Source organism: Aphis gossypii, chromosome X (genome assembly GCF_020184175.1).
Source record: "Aphis gossypii isolate Hap1 chromosome X, ASM2018417v2, whole genome shotgun sequence".
Taxonomy (NCBI): Eukaryota; Metazoa; Arthropoda; class Insecta; order Hemiptera; family Aphididae; genus Aphis; species Aphis gossypii.
Window position 1 is genome coordinate 58073142 of NC_065533.1, and position 14106 is coordinate 58087247.

The window sequence follows — 14106 nt, forward strand, 5'->3', positions numbered from 1 at the left end:
CCGGTCTGACTACGGCCCTGTGTGACATATAATAGGTATGGTTAGTTATAATAAAAATGATGTAAGTATAGAATCAATAACAGCAACAAATTATTTTTTTTTTCTTAACATTTCTTAGACTTAGAGGTATATTGTATATATTATTATGAACAATTTTTTAACTAGTTTATTAAATATTATATAAAAACTAATATAATAACTATAATTATGTAATAACTTAAAACTAAAATTATCTAAAACCTAAAATGTAAAAAATGTTTTACTTTTTTTACTAAGAAATTTCATTTTGACACCTTATCATTTTGCCACGGTACAGAACCAGCTGGTGAATTAAAAAAATCTTTATATAATTTCCTTACTTCAAAAGCTATTTGAAGAGCACTGCCACCTTGCATAGATATATTTTGTAGTTCACTGCTTATAGTAGGAGGATCATTGTGTTGGAAGAAACTTGTAGCACGACAGTCACGTCTAATAAAATTATGAAGAACGCATGTTGCTAAAATAATTAAATCTGCATTTTCTGGCTTTGGATTGGATTCTTCGATTGTAAAGACGAATTTTTTGCGACAAAATTTCAAAAGTGTTTTCCACAACTCTACGAGGTCTACATAAACGATAATAAATTGTAATTTTTTTTATCAAAGCAATCCAATTGTTTTCCAGGATACAGTCTTAATAAATAGGGTTTCGAGAGGGAACGCTTCATCTCCAACTATAACAAACGGCGCTTTGGTGTTAGTTCCTGAGAGTGTTTTAAATTCTGGAATTTTCAGTGAGTTGTTTTCCAAGGCTTTTCCTAAATTTGAGTGAGCTAATATGTCTCCATCACTATATTTCCCATATGAGCCTAGGTACATTAACAGCTATGAAATTATTATGTGCGTCAACCAAAGCAAGTAAAACAATCGAAAATGTTTTTTTACAATTAAAGTAATTGGAACCACTGACCTTGAATAGTGACATGCTTCCCATCAATCACCCTAAACAATTTTGGAAATTCCACAACAACCAAAAATCTTGAGCTATTTGTTCCCACCGATCTTCAGTTGGAGGTAGCATGACTTCAGGCATTAATCGATGTACTATAGCTCTACACGTCTCAATAACTATCTGATAAACAGTAGAATAGCCTAATCGATAACTAAAAGAAATAGTTTTGAATGAATCTCCAGTTGCCAAAAAGGAATCTAAAATAAAATATTAATTCATATAATACATGCTCTGTTTTAACTTACTGTCTAGTTATTATTAGGTACAGCTATAATTTAGAGCAAATAAATTATTTATAAATTGTTGTTACATTTTTTTTTTATATTCTAATAAGATAGAGGTAAATATATTAATTTTCCATAATGTGTGTTTTAAAAACAGGCATTTTATACATGGTAAAATTTTCAAAAAATTTCAAATCTTTTCAAATTATTTATAGACATTTTCAATTTTCAATTTTTTTTTTATAAATGACTATAATATTTTATTCGTTGGGTAAAAAAAGCTTGAAAATGTAATACAAGGTTTCTAATAAGTTAATGTACTAGCAGTTTGAAAATATTTAAAATACAGAGGCACGAATTTTTTTTATAACCATTTAAAATTCAAATTTGTACAAATTAAATTGAAAATTTACAAATTTATAAAATGTTAAACTTTTATAGCTAAGGATTGAAAATTTGAAACAAGGTTCCACGTAACATAATGAATATAATTTGATTAATTTAGAATTTATTTTATAGGAATCTACATTTATTTTAAAAATAATATAATTAATATTGTAAAAAATATCCAAAACTGAAAACTAGTCCCCGGTCAGAATCGTTTTGTTCCATTGCATTTCAGTTACATGTTTTTTTCAAAGTGTTCATGACCCTTATTTTCGATAATATAGTTCCGCCATACACTAAATACTAGCTCAAAAGTATTTTTGTGTTGAAGTATTTGATTTTCAAGACAGTATTTAAAAACTTTCCAAATACTTTAACTAAAAAGTATTCTAAATACATTTGCTCAAATACTTTACAACACTGCACTATACATATAAGTATAATATTTTGTTTGAGTAATTGCATAAGCATACTCGTCGATTTATGAATATAGGTATCTAATTATTGCATTATGTTATTTTTATATATCTAGATCAAGTTTGTAAAGCTAGATGGAACAATATAAGAGACAATTTTCGCAAGTTAATGAGAAAAAATGTAACAAAAAGTGGTCAGGCAGCACATAAAATTAAAAAATACAAATATCAAGACCAGCTTGAGTTTTTAAAACCACATCTCCAAGAAAGGGACACGATGAGCAATTTAGAAAACGATGATTCTGATCATGAAGTTGGACACGATGTATCTGAGAAAATCGCTAAACAAAGTAAGGAAGTTAATAAAAGTATAGAATATGAAGAAGAAGAACCACCATCTCCCCCGTCAACAAATAAGCCACTTTAACAACGAAAATTAAATACTCCAGAAACAGCTTAATTTACTTTGATGAAGTATTTAATTGAAGAAAATGAGAGCAAAAAAGACACATTACCAACCGTTTTACAACTACATCCTGTTGATATTTTTTTAACTAGTATTTCTCCATCTCTGAAATTGTTTTCACCATATAATTTAAATTTAGCAAAGACTACAATTTTTTCCATTGTCCAAGAGCTTGAAATGAACATGATTTTGGAACAACATAGGCAAACATTTTATACTACAATCAATTCACCATCACACAACACATGCAGTATTCCCAACAACAACCACTTTTAGAGTATAATAACTTATCTGTAGATACCCATACACAAAATCATCCATATACTTCTACACCTATTCATTAACACCCACGGGACAACAAACATACCAAAACATAGACACACAATCTGTTCAATTGCCATTTTCTCCTTCCCTTGCAGTATCTCCAAACCAGGATATGCATTCAGGACCAATTCATTATGTCGAAAAACAAATGGCTCAAGTTTTGCTACCTACTATGAAAAATTTAGTGCAAATAAAAATAAGTAAACAATTAAAACTTACAGCTTATAAGCAAGAACAAAGTATGTTTATGATTACCTAATTATAATTTTTTTAGTAATTTATTTCTCGTGTAATATATAAAATAATATTTACCAAAGTATGGTTGAAAAATACAAATGTTTTGTTTTATTTGTTATTTTAAATTTTAAAATGTATGGTGTGTTTAATTGAAGTTTAAAAAAAAATTATATTATACACATCTTATAAAACATATTTTTAAAAAGTACAATACCTTTCTGTAAAATTTATATTATATAATGTTATGAAATACTATTTTAGTATATATAGGTATAGATTGTAATATTTTTTATAATCATTATTTACAAATTGAGCAGTTTTAATTTTTCAGTATTAAAAATAAAAATATAAAAAATATAAAAATATTTTTTTATCTTTTACAGGTAATACAAACTATAATATATTAATAGGTTAGTAAAATATTATAATAGATAGGTATAATATATAATAATGATCGTTTGGGTACCTTAGAGTTACCTACTGCAAGTCTTTCCATGGGAGTTATTGCCAGCCTCCAATGAGTGTCTTGTCTTTTTATATTATCATCTTGAATTTTTAATAATAAAATATCAAAACTATATTTGGACATCTGAAAGTACTCAAAAAACTTGGTTTTGTGATCTACTAATTCATTGTATAGTGTTGTGAATTCTCCTTCAATATTTCTTTTCTTCCACAAATCATAAACCCAGGTTCGTTTTCTTTTTTTTTTTGCTGCTTCATCTTCATCCAGTAGTATTTCAATCATTGCTAAATCTTCGATTTCTAAATTGTCCATCTTAAAAATAAGGTATGAAAACGCTCTAACACTACAGAAGTTCTGTTTGTCACTGAACGAACATGAAATCGTGATCAGTGTAGTGCACATTAACAGTGGGCTGTTCGTTCATACTGTCTATTGGTTCATTTTCGGTGGTGAAAGATATCGGTGCATATCGGTTTTTTGTGATTAATATGTTTGAGTCTGTTTCTTTGTGTGGAGGAGATTTGATAAGCGTTGATCTGATTCGTTTATTTGAGTTTACTGTTTGCCAGATATCATCGCTGTCAGAAAAGTCATCGGGTGACTTATTGCTCGTTTGTAATATTGTAGGTTTAACAAGAATTAACGGTGATAGAGGTTTATTATTATGTTTTGTGGCAGTGGTGTTAGTTTTAGATGTTGAAGTGTTGAACTCATTACGAAAACTGATAAGGTGTGCGGTGTCGGGTGGCCTTGAGCCAGTAACGATCGCGAGCGGTAGGCGGCCGTATAATTTGGTAGTGCGGCAGTTGTGTGTGTGTCGGTAATTACGGGAGGATAATATCATATTACCTGTATCGAAGAAGACTGGTCTTTACACTATCAAAGCTATAAAGGCGTACTAAACTATGACATACGTGTTGCTTGGACGGTTGGACGGTTGTCGAATACGAACTGAATTTTTTAGACAGCTAATTATTTATTGTATACAAGTACATGTAAGTACATTAGCGTTACGCCGTCACTAGAGACAAATTTTTATAATAAAATGTTAAAAGAACTAAAGCACGTAAGGACAAGTATTTGTTTTAACTATTCATTTTACCTACTTATTACTTATTGCACTCTTATTAAAAATAATTTATACTATTACTAGTTACTTAATAAAGGTAGTGACCTAATTATTTGCAATTAGGCCGTACTTATTTTAATTTCATTTTGTTAGTTTTTTTTTTGGTATAGTAGTGAACTAATATACCTATAGTATATTATCGGGGTATCAAAAGTACATCTTAGAGGCGCCTATGTGTAAAATGTAAATAAATACATAGTTACACCATAATAATGACTGTTTTAAATATTATCATTGCCTTATAGTATTATTATTCACAAATTATTGTTTTTTTTTTTTTTTTAGGCCATCACTTGATATATCTGTAATATTTACTATTAATAAAGTTTTATTAATCCAATGTATCTTACTTAATACATTCAGATAATTTTAGTAAAGCATGGTACCAAAAGTTTATTGAAGAATCGTTAGCTACGGAAAATGAAGAAATGGATGTAACAAAAAAAAAAAACAAAACAAAAGCAACGATAGTGATTCAGATGAGAGTGATAATGAAGGTAAATTAATTTTCATATTATAATTATTATTTTATTGAATTTACGATAATGCTATTTTTTTAACTGTCCATGTTATACATAATGTTTAGACAATAGTGGTTTCTATATTGTGGAAAAGTCTAAAAGTCCATGTGTTAATTTACAAACAGTAAACACATGCCCATCTATATCATCTGTATATAATATGCTACCATAAAATATTCTCACACAAATAGATGATTATTCCTAAAATTTAGAGGCAACAACATCAAATTCATCAATGACCCATTCAAACACTACTGTTTTGGAATTACAGGTAATTATTATAGGTTCTCATTAAAATGTTGTTGTTCTGGAAAACATTTTTGATAAAATATTGATATTTCAACTAGGTATTTACTTATGTAGGTAATTATTTAGATATATAATATTTGATTTTCATTAATGATAATTGATAAATTATCTAGACTATCAAGTTACCTATCTATAGGTATTTTAACTTCAACTTGATAGAATTTATTACTTATTTATGTTTATAACCTAACCTAACCTAGGTCTATTATGGGTTAATAATATCTTTTATAATAAAATAACATAAATTATTTTTTTTTTTTTTTTTTTTTTTTTTTAATACACCCGCGGCAACTTAGGCCATTGGGGATGGATTAGGTTTTTAATCGGTTATTACTGTAAGGTTGGGAACGGTAGGGAGAAACACGTGTGTGTGTTGTGGCAGAATTTCTAATGGGGCACCCGTAGGTTTCTGCCATGCCCCGGGGTGGGGGATGGCGGCACTTATTCTCCGGACACCGTGACTTGCCCGAAGAAAAATGCCACCCGGTGACCGCGGATCGAACCAGCGACCGGCTGCGCCGCAACCGACGCCTTAGACCACACGGCCACCTCGTCCCCCATAAATTATTGTTTTTCAGCCTAATATAAATACCAGTCACTTCCCCATGACTACAAGTTCTTATACTCATGGTAATAATATTACATTAAATTATTATATAATCATATTATAGGTATTATTTCTTTTTAGTAATTTATTATTTGACTATTTGGAATATTAATAGGTTTTAATGATTTAAACCCAAAGTTAATTGAAGTTCCGAATAACTTATATAGAGAAAATATTGCTACTAATCGTATGCTTAATTGTATGATGATAAAAGTTGAAGGAATTGAAGCGAATCTTAAAAATAAAAATCTGAATACTGATTCTACAATATATCTGGATACACTGAGTTTTTTATACTATTCTCAATTAACAGTACAAATTGCTTCAATCGGATGGAGAATCAAATCCAAAACTCATCAGATTTTATTTCAAAATTGGTTCGATACTCATTTACAATTACATTTGAATAAATACTAATTTTTTTTATTTAACAAAAGGAATCATTTTTAAAGTCAGTTGGAGGTACTAATCCCAAAAACCATTTGAGTAGAGTTTTGGCTTAAGTTTCAACCAATGAATTTTACATCAAGTTCTTGGACAGGTCGTGGACAAAAAATTAAAATGAAAATTGGACTCTCATTTGATTAAAATCATAAAAAGTAATAACTTAACTATATATACTTAGCCAAATGATGTAATTCATTGAACATTAGACATAAATTACTGAAACTATGTAATTTAATAACTGTCTAAAATATATTATTTAATTGTAAAATCATAAGAAGTCATCAAAGATATTTTAATAAGCTTGTTTACAGAAACTGACTTTGACAAGACAGTATTAGATTGGCTAAGACATGCCAATACTTGACATAGTAGAACACTAAACATTTAATTATTTCCAACCAATGTTATAATATAATTTGTACAATAATATTTTTTTATTTAAATCGGTTACAGACAAAATGTTTTTTTTTAAAATAAAAGTACAATTGAAAACAGTTGTTTTGATTTAATCTAATGTATTTTAAATAATTGTATGTGAACAACAGTTCAATATAACCAAAAAAAACTCTATTTGAAAAAAAATGTTTTCTGTTATTTTAACTTTAATTTTAATTTTTTACATTTCCATTTTGTTTTAGACTAAAACTAATCTAAAAAAAAAAACATATTGTCTCAATATCAAAGTGTCACTTTAAAAAAATAAAATTTTGAAAAATGAAAAAGAAAAGTGTGTTATCCAAGTAGAAAAACAAAAAATAACGGAAAACATTAATATAGGCAATACAATTATTGCTGATATACCAATTTTCAACAGTAGACGTGGTATTTTTGACAACACATCAGAAATGTTTGGTAACAATCTTCTAAATTTGAAAAGACTTATCTGGTATTTAAACATTAAATGTAACCCAAAATACTTTAAATTCATGTATTGAAGACATATCCGAGAATAGTAATACAAATTTATTGGATTAATTAAGATATTGGGTTTTAGAATATAAAATTTAACATAATAGTTGTAATTCACTCCTTAATATAATGAGGTCAGAAGGATTGAAAGTACCCCAAAGATGTGCGTACTATAATGAGGAGAACACCTAAAACACATGAAAATTTTTATATGACTATAATGGTACTTACATTTATTAATATGTTAAAATATAAAAATATGTTAAAACCAGTTTTAGAATTATATCATGATAATATGTAGGCATATCTGACAACAATTTAAAAATAGGGATTAATATTGATGATTTACCTTTGATAAACAGTTCCAAAAGTCAAATAGGGCTAATTTTAGTTTCTATTTAAAATTTTAAGGAATTACATACTAAAGTTTTTCCTATTAGTATTTCTCACGGTTGCCAATAGCCTCAATCGGTTGAAGAATTTTGTAATCCATTTGTTCAGATATTTTAAAAGTATTAAAAGATGGTTTGTATGTATGTGGAAAATTGTTAAATGTAGAGATATAAAATATAGTTTGTGATGCCCCTGCAAAATCCTTTCTTTTAAATGTAAAGAGTCATAATGCTTATTTTGGGTGCACATCATGTGTGGAGGAACCTATTTACAAAATCATGTATCTTTTCTTAGAACGGAGTCAAAATTAAGAACTGATGAATCTTTTCGCAAACAATTTGATGATGACTATCATAAAGAGGATAATCCGTTACTAAATTTACCAATCAGTATAACTGAAGTAGTACGCCTTGACTATATGCAAAATGTTTGCCTTGGAATGACAAAAAAATTGATAGAACATTGGGTTAGGGGCAAAAAAGACAATAGATTAGCTGACGAAAAAAAAGCAAATAAACAATGAATTAATAAAATTAAGGACATACATGCCTTCTGTATTTGCTCGATTAAGGTCTATTAATGACATTGATAGTTTAAAGCAACAGAATTGAGAAATTTTGTCATGTACACTGGTGCAATTTTCTTGCAAGGTAAATTAAAGAAAGCTGCTTATAATCATTTTATGCTTTTAGTATTTGCTGTTCGTATTTTAGCTTGTGCTGAAACTTGTCAGACGCTCAATGATATAGCTTCTCAATTATTGAAAAAATTTGTTTACTGATTATGCTACCTTATACGGTCAATATTTAATATCCTACAATATTCATAGTTTGATACACCTACCTATGTTTCCAATGATACAAGGACCACTTAGGAGTACATTTAGGTATGAGAATTACCTACAATATATAAAGTAATCTTTTAAGTCTACAAAATATTCATTACAGGAAATATTAAATATAATTGTAGAAAAGCAAAAAACTGATAATTCTAAATTTGATCTCTACCCTCAGTTAACCCATTTAAGCAAAGAAATCTATCAACATTCACTATCAGTTTTAGAATTATCTGATACAGTTTATAGAAAATATAGTTTAATAAGGACAAATACAACTATAGATACATTAAAACAAAAAGATTAATACTTTATATTAGATGATATGCATTAGTCTTAATAGTTAATATTGTTAAGTCTAAAGACAATTCTATAACATTTTTTGTTAAAAAATACCTAAATTGTAAAGAATTTTGCAATGGACCTGTTATTTCTACTTTAGTTATTGGTATGTGCAAAATTAAAACTGATGAAATATCAGATATAATATAATGTGTAAATGAAAAAAATTTAAAACATAAATGTTTTTGTGTTAGTGAAGGTAATAATTTAGCAATTATGATAACATAATGCCATGAAATAAACATGTGAAAATAAATAAAAAGTATAATTTAAATTAATATTTTGATAATAAAATTAGGTAAATAGATACCTATTAGTTATTATTCACTTAAATATCTAAACTTCTCGTATTTGACATTTGTGTATTTGTATATTAGTATTTAGTTTTTTTTTTTTATTATTATTGTTATAATATGTAATGCATTAATACCTATATACTATGATTACCCATCTTATTAAATTAAATTGTTGTCTGTTGGTATTAATATTTAAATTGTTTTGTCTCCACATTTAAAATGTTATGTTTATAATAAATAGGTACATAATATTATGTAACCTATATCCTACATGCAATAAAATAAATATATTATATATTATTGAAACTTGAGAACTTATTTTTTTTTTTTTTTTTGTACATTTTTATCATAATCTATTAAATTATGATTTATTATTTCATGAGCTACCTAATTAATAAAAAATAATATATTGTGCATTAAAAAAGGTATGCAATATTTGTGTCATGTTTAGGCGGTTGGAGGGTACGCTATCAAAAAATAGGTAGCCTCTAGCAGTAGCTGTGCTTGAATTACCTACTTATTTCTTAGATTAAATGGATTATGCTGGACGTACGGAGGTAGGTACCTAAATTTGCCATGTTATGTATTTCATGTTTGTAAGATGGTGGACTACAAATACAGTTATTATAGTATAGGTAGGTACACATGTTAAGTACTTTTTTGACATTAAATAGATCTCTAATTTTCTTTCTTCTGATAAGTATCAAAAAAAAATAAATGTAGAGACACATAGATAGGTAGATACCGTATATCTACGTAATATCATTTGTATTTATAGTAGGTTGGTATTTAATATTTATGCTGACATGTTGTAAGAGACAATAGTTCTTAATGGTTCTATGTCATTACGCCGACGGTATCTACGCCGATAAATGCCGTCGGCGTCGATGCTATCGGAGTTGATACCGTCGGCGAAAAGACATGATACCGCTCTTAATATATAGTTATGTTGACGTAAGTTTTTTACCTATTTAAAATAAACATTTTAGGTAAGGAATGTACTTAAATTTATGTTATTTTCATATAATAATACTCCCCGGCCCCCGCTACTTAATCCTTACACTATCATCTCTAAGTTCAATATTGTGAAAATGTTATAACCAAAAGGCTGGTACCGAATTCCGTCCCAGGCCCCTTATTGTTCCATAACTGATGACCGAATTCCGTCCTAGGGGCGGAGCAACTATGTCTGAATTCCGTTCTACTACCAATTAGTAACTATGATGTAGGTGGCAGTAACATTTTCCTTCACATTTTCTCTAGGCTGAGGATTGGCAGCTTTGCTGGCATGTTTAAAAATGTAAAATCCCGCAAAACAGGCTTATGTGTAATTATTATTTAAATTATTTTTTTTTTGTTTTTACTAGAATTTAACCAAATATATCAGCTAACCGAAAATGAAAATGAAAATAATTATTTGTTAGATTTTTTGAAATAGGCTGGTAAAATCTTAGACGAAACCTGACACACAAACTGGTGTCGATCTATGTTTTGCCTTTTCCAAAACATCATTTTATCATTTAAAAACTGTTCTCTCTCCAATGTTAATTTTGATTTTGGCAAAGTACTCCGCATTTTGATATAAAATTCAGTTTACACTGTTTTTCAGCTTCTGTGAATTGAAATATGTTTGGTTTTAAAGTATAAAAATAACTGTTGAATTTCGAATGAAATGACTCGCAATTATATGTGGTACGGGATACACAAGGTGAATATTCAGCCCAAATAGATGGTGGAAAAAGAGCATTCTCTGAAATATATGTATCCAGCAAATAACCACAGAACTTAGTTACTCTGGCATCATCAGGTTCAATCGAAAAAAAATCGAACACGAACGAATCACTAACTTCGTTTGGAGGTAAAAATGGCAATCCAAATAATGATCTCAGAAAGATATTTATCGATGAGTCAAATTTGCGGTATTCAGTGCTCAAACCCAAATTCTGTATTTTTCTCCACCAGCTTTGGCCCAGATGAAAACGACAGCCAAATACAGAAATATGAGGAAACATTTTCTTAACTGCAGCATGAATCGCGGGTTCAGAGTCAACACGTATGCTATCGGGAGCAAAATTCAAATTAAGTGATTTTATTTTTTCTAAAAGAAAGGAAAAAGCTCGTTCATAAGATGTTAGTAGTTTATTTGGCAACAAAAAGAACATCAACGGTATAAAAACATTATTAGCCAGTCCATGAATGCAAAAAAATTGTAGAAAAGGGTTAGGACAACTGTAGCCGCACTCGGCTTTAATAATAATAATATTAAATCGCCTTTACGGCAGGAAGGCAGGCCACCCAAGGTGCTGCACTACCAACCAAATAAATAAAATAATATGTAAATAATAATAAATAATAGTTCAGATAATAATACACAGTGCCATTCTATAATAATAAATAGCCCGTCGGCTATACAAAAAAAAAAATTAAACTTATAACACAAATGGTCGACCAATACTCACAATGTGGCTATGTCAGGTAATGCGCTCACCGGTAACGTAATAATAATTTAATACAATAAAAAATGACAGCAGCGTGCGCGATAAGCTGGCCACAGCCACCAACGACGAATTCAAATACACGAAAGGCACAGACGTGCACACATCAGTACTGGACGAATATGAAAACCACGACTCACAATGATTGTTGGTAACAATAATGACCACCCTAAAACTGGGGAAATAAAATGAGACAAGTTGACAATAAATTGTTCGAACGACATTTACCAACAACCAATTCACGAAAATCACAGACAACGTGGATTTCTACTGCAGACAATGAACAAACGAATTTGAGTCCACACGGAGCTCCGCACCGTAACAACACAACGAAAAAACAGGAGCTCGAGCCGGTCTGTCACACAGTTTTAACGAACCGGACTCGACAACAAGTGAAGTACGAAACGAAAGCTCAGTGTCACCTACACAAATGAAAACACGCGAACTTACAGTTTTAGAGTATGGAACTATCGGTGACACTGAGCTGAATGACTTGAAGAAAATACACGAAACATAACCGAATTTATTTCGACCGCACATGCACGATACGAAATAACGAAGACATTTTTAAACGAAAACGAGATAACGGCCGCACGCACGCACCGGACGGTTATCACACAACAGCAAGCTGTTGTCAACCGCACCGCGGTGTCGCACGATACGAACCGATATCTCAACACGAAAATGGATGGAACGAAAACCCCGCTAAACGAATATAATTTGAATTGCCATGTTAGCGACAACAACAACTAAAATGTTCCATCAGCCGTGACTTTTGAGCATTCGGTCAATTTTTTTATATTTGTATCGGTTGAAAAACAGACAATATTATTATCGACATCGTTATGAAGTAAAAACGTCTCATCCTCGTTTGTCTGTAATGTCATATCATTCAGTGCATTATGAAATTCTGAAAAAGTTTTCGGTAATTTTGGTAAATGAGCAAGTCTAGCGTATCCAACGTTTTTTCTTATCAGTGTAACATCTTGTATTGTGAGGTTAAGAGAACCAGATTTTTGCAACTCAGTCTGGAGAAGTTTTGAAGGTCGAACAGAGGGATCATCGATGGCTTTTCGTTTTATTGAATTGCTTATTTTTTGTCGATCTAATTTCTGGATATTATCTTTTTCATGGTTATGGATCAATAAGCAATCGCTCAAGCACGTGCCATTTTCGTCAATTTTTAAAAAACACTTACATGTTTTATGAGTACTGCATACCCATCTAACTACATTATTTGCTAACGGTTTCTGCCGACGGAATTTCGCGCCTTCAACGATTATTATAGGTTTGCCTTTCTCACCTATCACTGTTTCATATGCAATACCAGCCATACTGCAATAAATAAAAGAACGAACGAACAAAAACGTAAAAAATAACAATCGATGTACTCTCGCGAATTGCTGAAGAATAACTGACGCTCATCATATATTGTTTCGATATTAAAACGATTTAATACGATTTCGTAATACGAAATATCTACTATACTAGAATGCCGATTAGGCGATAAGCTATGAGCTCTACTACTACTAGTAGTAACTATGATATAGGCCAGTGGTAATAAAATACGATAAGAAAATTACATTATTCTTTTTCATTATACTGACTATTACTTTTGCATTATATTCAGTGCTCAAAATGGAAAATATTACAAACTGGAATGTTCATAAAATTAATAAGTGGACTATAAAATTGTAACATCTCAAGTATTGTCAAACTAAAATCATATATACAATATACACATATATACAGATAGGTAGTTGATAAATAGAGTTCGTTACAATTTACGTTATCAAATACGTTATCGGTAGTAAATTGGGTATTTTTACTTTTTAATGCGATCACGGCTTTAATTGTAGCGTATTCTGTGGGAACTTTTCGATCATTAAATCGTTTACGTTTTTATTGCGAATAATTGCGATAGTACAAAAAAAGATACGCGTGATAAAATTGAACTTCTCTTTATAATAAGTATAATATATTAATATTATATTTTATAAAGTGTATATTACAAATTTGATTATATTGACTATTACGGATATAGATGATCATGACCATCTACCTAACCGGGAAAGAATTCGGACATAGTTGCTCCACCCCCGGGACGGAATTCGGCAATTGCCAACCAATATACTACAATTACCTATACAGATTATTTCCAATAGGCAGTCATGGTTAGGTAGGTTAAGGCGTTTCCCAGTTAGGTAGGTTTAATCATGGTACTATAAGGTTCGATACCCTGATCGGACCGATTATTTTTACAGTTTTTTTTTCGTTTTACTACGATTGATCTCGTATCGATGTCGATTA

General features: G+C 29.8%; 1 protein-coding gene and 1 pseudogene across 1 annotated transcript in view; one reads left to right on the forward strand and one right to left on the reverse strand.

Moving 5' to 3' along the window:
• LOC126551608 (uncharacterized) overlaps positions 1 to 14106 on the forward strand; it is a 231092-nt gene that overhangs the window by 80945 nt on the left and 136041 nt on the right. The window lies entirely within an intron of this gene.
• Positions 642 to 3825, reverse strand: LOC126552532 (uncharacterized; annotated as a pseudogene).